This window comes from Pristiophorus japonicus, unplaced genomic scaffold (assembly GCF_044704955.1).
Source record: "Pristiophorus japonicus isolate sPriJap1 unplaced genomic scaffold, sPriJap1.hap1 HAP1_SCAFFOLD_424, whole genome shotgun sequence".
NCBI classification, from domain to species: Eukaryota; Metazoa; Chordata; class Chondrichthyes; family Pristiophoridae; genus Pristiophorus; species Pristiophorus japonicus.
Window position 1 is genome coordinate 534,173 of NW_027254135.1, and position 10,077 is coordinate 544,249.

Sequence of the window (10,077 nt, forward strand, 5' to 3'; positions counted from 1 at the left end):
GTCTCGGGGGGAGGGGGAGAGTGTCTAGTGGGGAGGGGAGAGTGTCCCGGGGGGAGGGGAGAGTGTCCCGGGGGGAGGGGAGAGTGTCCCGGGGGGAGGGGAGAGTGTCCCGGGGGGAGGGCAGAGTATCTCGGGGGGAGGGGAGAGTGTCCCGGGTGGAAGGGAGAGTTTCCCGGGGGGAGGGGAGAGTGTCTCGGGGGGAGAGGAGAGTGTTTCGGGGGGAGGTGAGAGTGTCTCGTGGGGAGGGAAGAGTGTCTCGGAGTGAGGGGAGGAGGGGAGAGTGTCTCGGGGGTAGGGGAGAGTGTTCGGGGGGAGGTGAGAGTGTCTCGTGGGGAGGGAAGAGTGTCTCGGAGTGAGGGAGGGGAGAGTGTCTCGGGGGAGGGGAGAGTGTTTCGGGGGGAGGTGAGAGTTTCTCGGGGGGAGGGGAGAGTGTCTCGGGGGGAGGGGTGGAGAGAGTGTCTCGGGGGAGGGGAGTGGAGAGTGTCTCGGTGGGAGGGGAGGTGAGAGTGTCCCGGGCGGAGGGGAGGGAGAGTGTCCCGGGCGGAGGGGAGGGGAGAGTGTCCCGGGGGGAGGGGAGGGGAGTGTGTCTCGGTGGGAGGGGAGGGGAGAGTGTCCCGGGGGAGGGGAGGTGAGAGTGTCCCGGGGGGAGGGGAGGTGAGAGTGTCTCGGTGGGAGGGGAGGGGAGAGTGTCTCGGGTGGAGGGGAGGGGAGAGTGTCCCGGGGGGGGAGGGGAGAGTATCCCGGAGGGAGGGGAGAGTGTCCCGGGGGGAGGGGAGAGTGTCGCGGAGGAGGGGAGAGTCACGGGGGGAGGGAAGAGTGTCCCGGGGGGAGGGGATCGTGTCCCGGGGGGAAGGGAGAGTGTCCCGGGGGAGGGAAGAGTGTCTCGGAGTGAGGGGAGGGGAGAGTGTCTCGGGGGAGGGGAGAGTGTTTCGGGGGAGGGGAGAGTGTCTCGGGGGGAGGTGAGAGTGTCTCGTGGGGAGGGGAGAGTGTTTCGGGGGGAGGGGAGTGTGTCTCGGGGGGAGGGGAGAGTGTCTCGGGGGGAGGGAAGAGTGTCTCTGGGGGAATGGAGAGTGTCTCGGGGGGAGGGGAGAGTGTCTCGGGGGGAGGGGAGAGTGTCTCGGGGGGAGGGGAGAGTGTCTCGGTGGGAGGGGAGAGTGTCCCGGGCGGAGGGGAGGTGAGAGTGTCCCGGGCGGAGGGGAGTTGAGAGTGTCCCGGGGGGAGGGGAGGGGAGTGTGTCCCGGCGTGAGGGGAGGGGTGAGTGTCCCGAGGGGAGAGGAGAGTGTCTCGGGGGGAGGGGAGAGTGTCTCGGGGGGAGGGAGAGTGTCTCGGGGGGAGGGGAGAGTGTCTCGGGGGGAGGGGAGAGTGTCTCGGTGGGAGGGGAGAGTGTCTCGGGGGGAGGGGAGAGTGTCTCGGGGGGAGGGGAGAGTGTCTCGGGGGGAGGGGAGAGTGTCTCGGGGGGAGGGGAGAGTGTTTCGGGGGGAGGGGAGAGTGTCTCATGAGGAGGGGAGAGTGTTCCAGGGGGAGGGGAGAGTGTTTCGGGGGGAGGGGAGAGTGTCTCAGGGGGAGGGGAGAGTATCTCAGAGGGAGGGGAGAGTGTCTCGGGAGAGGGGAGTGTGTCTCGGGGGTAGGGGAGTGTGTCCCGGGGGAAGGGGAGAGTGTCCCGGGTTAAGGGTAGAATGTCCCGGGGGGAAGGGAGAGTGTCCCGGGGGAGGGAAGAGTGTCTCGGAGTGAGGGGAGGGGAGAGTGTGCCCGGGGCGAGGGGAGAGTGTCTCGGGGGGAGGGAAGAGTGTCTCGGAGGGAAGGGAGAGTGTCTCGGGAGGAGGGGAGAGTGTCTAGGGGGGAGGGGCGAGTGTCTCGGGGGAGGGGAGGGGAGAGTGTCTCGGGGGAGGGGAGTGGAGAGTGTCTCGGGGGGATGGGAGGGGAGAGTGTCCCGGGGGGAGGGGAGAGTGTCCCGGGGGGAGGGGAGGGGAGAGTGTCCCGGGGGGAGGGGAGGGGAGAGTGTCCTGGGGGGAGGGGAGGGGAGTATGTCCCGAGGGTTGGGGAGGCGAGTGTGTTCCGGGGGGAGGGGAGGGGAGAGTGTCCCGAGGGGAGTGGAGAGTTTCCCAGGGGGAGGGGAGGGGGGAGTGTCCCGAGGGGAGGGGAGAGTTTCCCGGGGGGAGGGGAGAGTGTCCCGGGGGGAGGGGAGAGTGTCCCGGGGGGAGGGGTGAGTGTCCCGGGGGGAGGGGCGAGTGTCCCGGGCGGAGGGGAGAGTGTCCCGGGGGGAGGGGAGAGTGTTTCCCGGGCGGAGGGGAGAGTGTCTCGGGGGGGAGGGGAGAGTGTCCCGAGGAGAGTGGAGGGGAGAGTGCCCCGGGGGGACGGGAGAGTGTCCCGGGGGGAAGGGAGAGTGTCCCGAGGGGAGCGGAGTGTGTCCCGAGGGGAGGGGAGAGTGTCTCAGGGGGAGGGGAGAGTGTCCCGGGGGGAGGGGAGAGTGTCCCGGGGGGAGGGGAGAGTGTCCCGGGGGGAGGGGAGGGGAGATTGTCCCGGGGGGAGGGGAGAGTGTCTCGGGGGGAGGGGAGGGGTGAGTGTCCCGTGGGGGAGGGGAGAGTAACCCGGGGGGAGGAGAGAGTGTCCCGGGGGGAGGGGAGAGTATCCCGGGGGGAGGGGAGAGTGTCCCGGGGTGAGGGGAGAGTGTCTTGGGGGGAGGGGAGAGTGTCTCGGGGGGAGGGGAGAGTGTCCCGGGGGGAGGGGAGAGTGTTCAGGGGGGAGGGGAGAGTGTCCCGAGAGGAGTGGAGAGTGTCTCGGGGGGAGGGGAGAATGTCTCGTGGGGAGGGGAGGGGTGAGTGTCTCGGGGGGAGGGGAGAGTGTCTCGGGGGGAGGATAGAGTGTTTCGGGGGAGGGGAGAGTGTCTCAGAGGGAGGGAAGAGTGTCTCCGGGGGAGGGGAGAGTGTCTCGAGGGGAGGGGAGAGTGTCTCGGGGGGAGGGCAGAGTGTCTCGGGGGGAGAGGAGAGCGTCTCAGGGGGAGGGGAGAGTGTCCCAGGGGGAGGGGAGAGTGTCCCAGGGGGAGGGGAGAGTGTCCGGGGGGCGGGGAGAGTGTGTCGGGGGGAGGGGAGAATGTCTCAGAGGGAGGGGAGAGGGTCTCTTGGGGAGGGGAGAGTGTTTCGTTGGAGGGGAGAGTGTCTCAGGGGGAGGGGAGACAGTCTCGGGGGAGGGGAGAGTGTCTCAGGGGGAGGGGAGAGTGTCCCAGGGGGAGGGGAGAGTGTCCGGGGGGCGGGGAGAGTGTCTCGGGGGGAGGGGAGAATTTCCCGAGAGGAGGGGAGAGTGTCACGGGCGGAGGGGAGGGGAGAGTGTCCCGGGGGGAGGGGAGGGGAGAGTGTCCCGGGGGGAGGGGAGGGGAGTGTGTCCCGGGGGAGGGGAGGGGAGAGTGTCCCGAGGGGAGGGGAGAGTGTCTCAGGGGGAGGGCAGTGTGTCCCGAGGGGAGGGGAGAGTGTCCCGAGGGGAGGGGAGGGGAGAGTGTCCCGGGGGGAGGGGAGAGTGCCCCGGGGGGAAGGGAGAGTGTCCTGGGGGGAGGGGAGAGTGTCCCGAGGGGAGGGGAGAGTGTCTCAGGGGGAGGGGAGAGTGTCCCGAGGGGAGGGGAGAGTGTCCCGAGGGGAGGGGAGTGTGTCCCGTGGGGAGGGGAGGGGAGAGTGTCCCGGGGGGAGGGGAGAGTGTCTCGGGTGGAGGGGAGGGGAGAGTGTCCCGGGGGGGGAGGGGAGAGTATCCCGGAGGGAGGGGAGAGTGTCCCGGGGGGAGGGGAGTGTGTCGCGGGAGGAGGGGAGAGTGTCACGGGGGGAGGGAAGAGTGTCCCGGGGGGAGGGGAGCGTGTCCCGGGGGGAAGGGAGAGTGTCCCGGGGGAGGGAAGAGTGTCTCGGAGTGAGGGGAGGGGAGAGTGTCTCGGGGGAGGGGAGAGTGTTTCGGGGGAGGGGAGAGTGTCTCGGGGGGAGGTGAGAGTGTCTCGGGGGGAGGGGAGAGTGTTTCGGGGGGAGGGGAGAGTGTCTCGGGGGGAGGTGAGAGTGTCTCGGGGGGAGGGGAGAGTGTCTCGGGGGGAGGGGAGAGTGTTTCGGGGGGAGGGGAGAGTGTCTCGGGGGGAGGTGAGAGTGTCTCGGGGGGAGGGGAGAGTGTTTCGGGGGGAGGGGAGAGTGTCTCGGGGGGAGGGGAGAGTGTCTCGGGGGGAGGGGAGAGTGTCTCGGGGGGAGGTGAGAGTGTCTCGGGGGGAGCGGAGAGTGTCTCGGGGGTAGTGGAGAGTGTCCCGGGGGAAGGGGAGAGTGTCCCGTGTTAAGGGTAGAATGTCCCGGGGGGAGGGGAGAGTGTCCCGGGGGGAGGGGAGAGTTTATCGGGGGGAGGGGAGGGGAGAGTGTCCCCGGGGCGAGGGGAGAGTGTCTCGGGGGGAGGGAAGAGTGTCTCGGAGGGAGGGGAGAGTGTCTAGGGGGGAGGGGCGAGTGTCTCGGGGGAGGGGAGAATGTCTCAGGGGGAGGGGAGAGTGTCCCGGGGGGAGGGGTGAGTGACTTTGGGGGAGGGGAGAGTGTCTCGGGGGGAGGGGAGAGTGTCTAGTGGGGAGGGGAGAGTGTCCCGGGGGGAGGGGAGAGTGTCCCGGGGGGGAGGGGAGAGTGTCCCGGGGGGAGGGCAGAGTATCTCGGGGGGAGGGGAGAGTGTCCCGGGTGGAAGGGAGAGTTTCCCGGGGGGAGGGGAGAGTGTCTCGGGGGGAGAGGAGAGTGTTTCGGGGGGAGGTGAGAGTGTCTCGTGGGGAGGGAAGAGTGTCTCGGAGTGAGGGGAGGGGAGAGTGTCTCGGGGGGAGGGGAGAGTGTCTCGGGGGGAGGGGAGAGTGTTTCGGGGGGAGGTGAGAGTGTCTCTGGGGGAATGGAGAGTGTCTCGGGGGTAGTGGAGAGTGTCTCGGGGGGAGGGGAGAGAGTTTCGGGGGGAGGTGAGAGTTTCTCGGGGGGAGGGGAAGAGTGTCTCGGGGGGAGGTGAGAGTGTCCCGGGCGGAGGGGAGGGGAGAGTGTCCCGGGGGGAGGGGAGGGGAGTGTGTCTCGGTGGGAGGGGAGGGGAGAGTGTCCCGGGGGGAGGGGAGAGTGTCTCAGGGGGAGGGCAGTGTGTCCCGAGGGGAGGGGAGAGTGTCCCGAGGGGAGGGGAGGGGAGAGTGTCCCGGGGGGAGGGGAGAGTGCCCCGGGGGGAAGGGAGAGTGTCCTGGGGGGAGGGGAGAGTGTCCCGAGGGGAGGGGAGAGTGTCTCAGGGGGAGGGGAGAGTGTCCCGAGGGGAGGGGAGAGTGTCCCGAGGGGAGGGGAGTGTGTCCCGTGGGGAGGGGAGGGGAGAGTGTCCCGGGGGGAGGGGAGAGTGTCTCGGGTGGAGGGGAGGGGAGAGTGTCCCGGGGGGGGAGGGGAGAGTATCCCGGAGGGAGGGGAGAGTGTCCCGGGGGGAGGGGAGTGTGTCGCGGGAGGAGGGGAGAGTGTCACGGGGGGAGGGAAGAGAGTCCCGGGGGTAGGGGAGCGTGTCCCGGGGGGAAGGGAGAGTGTCCCGGGGGAGGGAAGAGTGTCTCGGAGTGAGGGGAGGGGAGAGTGTCTCGGGGGGAGGGGAGAGTGTTTCGGGGGAGGGGAGAGTGTCTCGGGGGGAGGTGAGAGTGTCTCGGGGGGAGGGGAGAGTGTCTCGGGGGGAGGGGAGAGTGTTTCGGGGGGAGGGGAGAGTGTCTCGGGGGGAGGTGAGAGTGTCTCGGGGGGAGGGGAGAGTGTCTCTGGGGGAGGGAAGAGTGTCTCTGGGGGAATGGAGAGTGTCCCGGGGGAAGGGGAGAGTGTCTCGGGGGGAGCGGAGAGTGTCTCGGGAGTAGGGGAGTGTGTCCCGGGGGAAGGGGAGAGTGTCCCGTGTTAAGGGTAGAATGTCCCGGGGGGAGGGGAGAGTGTCCCGGGGGGAGGGGAGAGTTTATCGGGGGGAGGGGAGGGGAGAGTGTCCCCGGGGCGAGGGGAGAGTGTCTCGGGGGGAGGGAAGAGTGTCTCGGAGGGAAGGGAGAGTGTCTCGGGAGGAGGGGAGAGTGTCTAGGGGGGAGGGGCGAGTGTCTCGGGGGAGGGGAGAATGTCTCAGGGGGAGGGGAGAGTGTCCCGGTGGGAGGGGTGAGTGACTTTGGGGGAGGGGAGAGTGTCTCGGGGGGAGGGAGGAGAGTGTCCCGGGGGGGAGGGGAGAGTGTCCCGGGGGGAGGGCAGAGTATCTCGGGGGGAGGGGAGAGTGTCCCGGGTGGAAGGGAGAGTTTCCCGGGGGGAGGTGAGAGTGTCTCGTGGGGAGGGAAGAGTGTCTCGGAGTGAGGGGAGGGGAGAGTGTCTCGGGGGGAGGGGAGAGTGTCTCGGGGGGAGGGGAGAGTGTCTCGGGGGTAGTGGAGAGTGTCTCGGGGGGAGGGGAGAGAGTTTCGGGGGGAGGTGAGAGTTTCTCGGGGGGAGGGGAAGAGTGTCTCGGGGGTAGTGGAGAGTGTCTCGGGGGGAGGGGAGGTGAGAGTGTCCCGGGCGGAGGGGAGGGGAGAGTGTCCCGGGCGGAGGGGAGGGGAGAGTGTCCCGGGGGGAGGGGAGGGGAGTGTGTCTCGGTGGGAGGGGAGGGGAGAGTGTCCCGGGGGGAGGGGAGGTGAGAGTGTCCCGGGGGGAGGGGAGGTGAGAGTGTCTCGGTGGGAGGGGAGGGGAGAGTGTCTCGGGTGGAGGGGAGGGGAGAGTGTCCCGGGGGGGGAGGGGGAGAGTATCCCGGAGGGAGGGGAGAGTGTCCCGGGGGGAGGGGAGAGTGTCGCGGGAGGAGGGGAGAGTGTCACGGGGGGAGGGAAGAGTGTCCCGGGGGGAGGGGATCGTGTCCCGGGGGGAAGGGAGAGTGTCCCGGGGGAGGGAAGAGTGTCTCGGAGTGAGGGGAGGGGAGAGTGTCTCGGGGGGAGGGGAGAGTGTTTCGGGGGAGGGGAGAGTGTCTCGGGGGGAGGTGAGAGTGTCTCGTGGGGAGGGGAGAGTGTTTCGGGGGTAGTGAAGAGTGTCCCGGGGGGAGGGGAGAGTGTCTCGGGGGGAGGGGAGAGTGTCTCGGTGGGAGGGGAGAGTGTCCCGGGCGGAGGGGAGGTGAGAGTGTCCCGGGCGGAGGGGAGTTGAGAGTGTCCCGGGGGGAGGGGAGGGGAGTGTGTCCCGGCGTGAGGGGAGGGGTGAGTGTCCCGAGGGGAGAGGAGAGTGTCTCGGGGGGAGGGGAGAGTGTCTCGGGGGGAGGGGAGAGTGTCTCGGGGGGAGGGGAGAGTGTCTCGGTGGGAGGGGAGAGTGTCTCGGGGGGAGGGGAGAGTGTCTCGGGGGGAGGGGAGAGTGTCTCGGGGGGAGGGGAGAGTGTCTCGGGGGGAGGGGAGAGTGTCTCATGAGGAGGGGAGAGTGTTCCAGGGGGAGGGGAGAGTGTTTCGGGGGGAGGGGAGAGTGTCTCAGGGGGAGGGGAGAGTATCTCAGAGGGAGGGGAGAGTGTCTCAGGGGGAGGGGAGTGTGTCTCGGGGGAGGGGAGAGTGACTCGGGGGGAGCGGAGAGTGTCCCGGGGGGAGGGGAGCGTGTCCCGGGGGGAAGTGAGAGTGTCCCGGGGGAGGGAAGAGTGTCTCGGAGTGAGGGGAGGGGAGAGTGTGCCCGGGGCGAGGGGAGAGTGTCTCGGGGGGAGGGAAGAGTGTCTAGGGGGGAGGGGCGAGTGTCTCGGGGGAGGGGAGAATGTCTCAGGGGGAGGGGAGAGTGTCCCGGGGGGAGGGGTGAGTGACTTTGGGGGAGGGGAGAGTGTCTCGGGGGGAGGGGAGAGTGTCCCGGGGGGGAGGGGAGAGTGTCTCGGCGGGAGGGGAGAGTGTCTAGTGGGGAGGGGAGAGTGTCCCGGGGGGAGGGGAGAGTGTCCCGGGGGGGAGGGGAGAGTGTCCCGGGGGGAGGGCAGAGTATCTCGGGGGGAGGGGAGAGTGTCCCGGGTGGAAGGGAGAGTTTCCCAGGGGGAGGGGAGAGTGTCCCGGGTGGAAGGGAGAGTTTCCCAGGGGGAGGGGAGAGTGTCTCGGAGTGAGGGGAGGGGAGAGTGTCTCGGGGGTAGGGGAGAGTGTTTCGGAGTGAGGGGAGGGGAGAGTGTCTCGGGGGGAGGGGAGAGTGTCTCGGGGGGAGGTGAGAGTGTCTCTGGGGGAATGGAGAGTGTCTCGGGGGTAGTGGAGAGTGTCTCGGGGGTGGGGAGAGAGTTTCGGGGGGAGGGGAGAGTTTCTCGGGGGGAGGGGAGAGTGTCTCTGGGGGAGGGGAGAGTGTCTCGGGGGGAGGGGTGGAGAGAGTGTCTCGGGGGGAGGGGAGAGTGTCTCGGGGGGAGGGGAGAGTGTCTCGGGGGGAGGGGTGGAGAGAGTGTCTCGGGGGGAGGGGAGGTGAGAGTGTCTCGGTGGGAGGGGAGGGGAGAGTGTCCCGGGGGGAGGGGAGGTGAGAGTGTCCCGGGGGGAGGGGAGGTGAGAGTGTCTCGGTGGGAGGGGAGGGGAGAGTGTCCCCGTGGGGAGGGGAGGGGAGTGTGTCCCGGCGTGAGGGAAGGGGAGTGTGTTCCGGGGGGAGGGGAGCGGAGAGTGTCGCGAGGTGATTCGAGAGTTTCCCAAGGGGTGGGGAGGGGAGAATGTCCCGAGGGGAGAGGTGAGTGTCCCGAGGGGAGGGGCGAGAGTCCCGGGGGGAGGGGAGAGTGTCTCGGGGGGAGGGGAGAGTGTCGCGGGGGAGGGGAGAGTGTCTCGGGGGGAGAGGAGATTGTCCCGGGGGGAGGGGAGAGTGTCTCGGGGGGAGGGGAGAGTATCCTAGGGGGAGGGGAGTGTATCTCAGAGGGAGGGGAGAGTGTCTCAGGGGGAGGGGAGAGTGTTTCGGGGGGAGGGGAGAGTGTCTCAGAGGGAGGGGAGTGTGTCTCGGGGGGAGGGGAGAGTGTCTCGGGGGGAGGGGAGATTGTCCCGGGGGGAGGGGAGAGTGTCTCATGAGGAGGGGAGAGTGTCCCAGGGAGAGGGGAGAGTATCCTAGGGGGAGGGGAGAGTGTCCGGGGGGGAGGGGAGAATGTCCTGAGGGGAGGGGATAGTGTCCCGAGGGGAAGGGAGAGTGTCCCGGAGGGAGGCGATAGTGTTCCGGGAGGAGGGGAGAGTCCCGGAGGGAGGCGATAGTGTTCCGGGAGGAGGGGAGAGTGTCACGGTGGGAGGGGAGAGTTGTCCCGGGGGGAGGGGAGAGTGTCTCAGGGGGAGTGGAGATGTCTCGGGGGAATGGAGAGTGTCTCGCGGGAGGAGAGAGTGACTCGGGGGGAGCGGAGAGTGTCTCGAGGGTAGGGGAGTGTGTCCCGGGGGAAGGGAGAGTGTCCCGGGTTAAGGGGAGATGTCCCGGGGGAGGGGAGAGTGTCCCGGGGGGAGGGAGAGTTTCTCGGGGGGAGGGGAGGGGAGAGTGTGCCCGGGGGCGAGGGAGAGTGTCTCGGAGGAGGGGAGAGTGTCCCGGGAGGAGGGGAGAGTGACTCGGGGGGAGGGGAGAGTGTCTCGGGGGGAGGGAGAGTGTCCGGAGGAGGGGAGAGGTGACTCGGGGGGAGGGGAGAGTGTCTCGGGGGGAGGGGAGAGTGTCTCGGGGGAGGGGAGAGTGTCCCCGGGAGGAGGGGAGAGTGTCTCGGGGGGAGGGGAGAGTGTCTCGGGGGGAGGGGAGAGTGTCCCGAGGAGAGGGGAGGGGAGAGTGTCTCGGGGGAGGGGAGAGTGCCCCGGGGGGTAGGGAGAGTGTCCTGGGGGAGGGGAGAGTGTCCCGAGGGGAGGGGAGAGTGTCTCGGGGAGGGGAGAGTGTCTCGGGGGAGGGGAGTGGAGAGTGTCTCGTGGGAGGGGAGGTGGAGAGTGTCTCGGTGGAGGGAGGGAGAGTGTCCCGGGCGGAGGGGAGGTGAGAGTGTCCCGGGCGGAGGGGAGGGGAGAGTGTCCCGGGGGGAGGGGAGGGGAGAGTGTCGCGAGGGGATTCGAGAGTTTCCCAAGGGGTGGGGAGGGGAGAATGTCTCGGGGGGGGGGGAGAGTATCGCGGGTGGAGGGGAGAGTGTCTCGGTGGGAGGGGAGAATGTCCCGGGAGGAGGGGAGAGTGACCCGGGGGTGGGGAGAGTGTC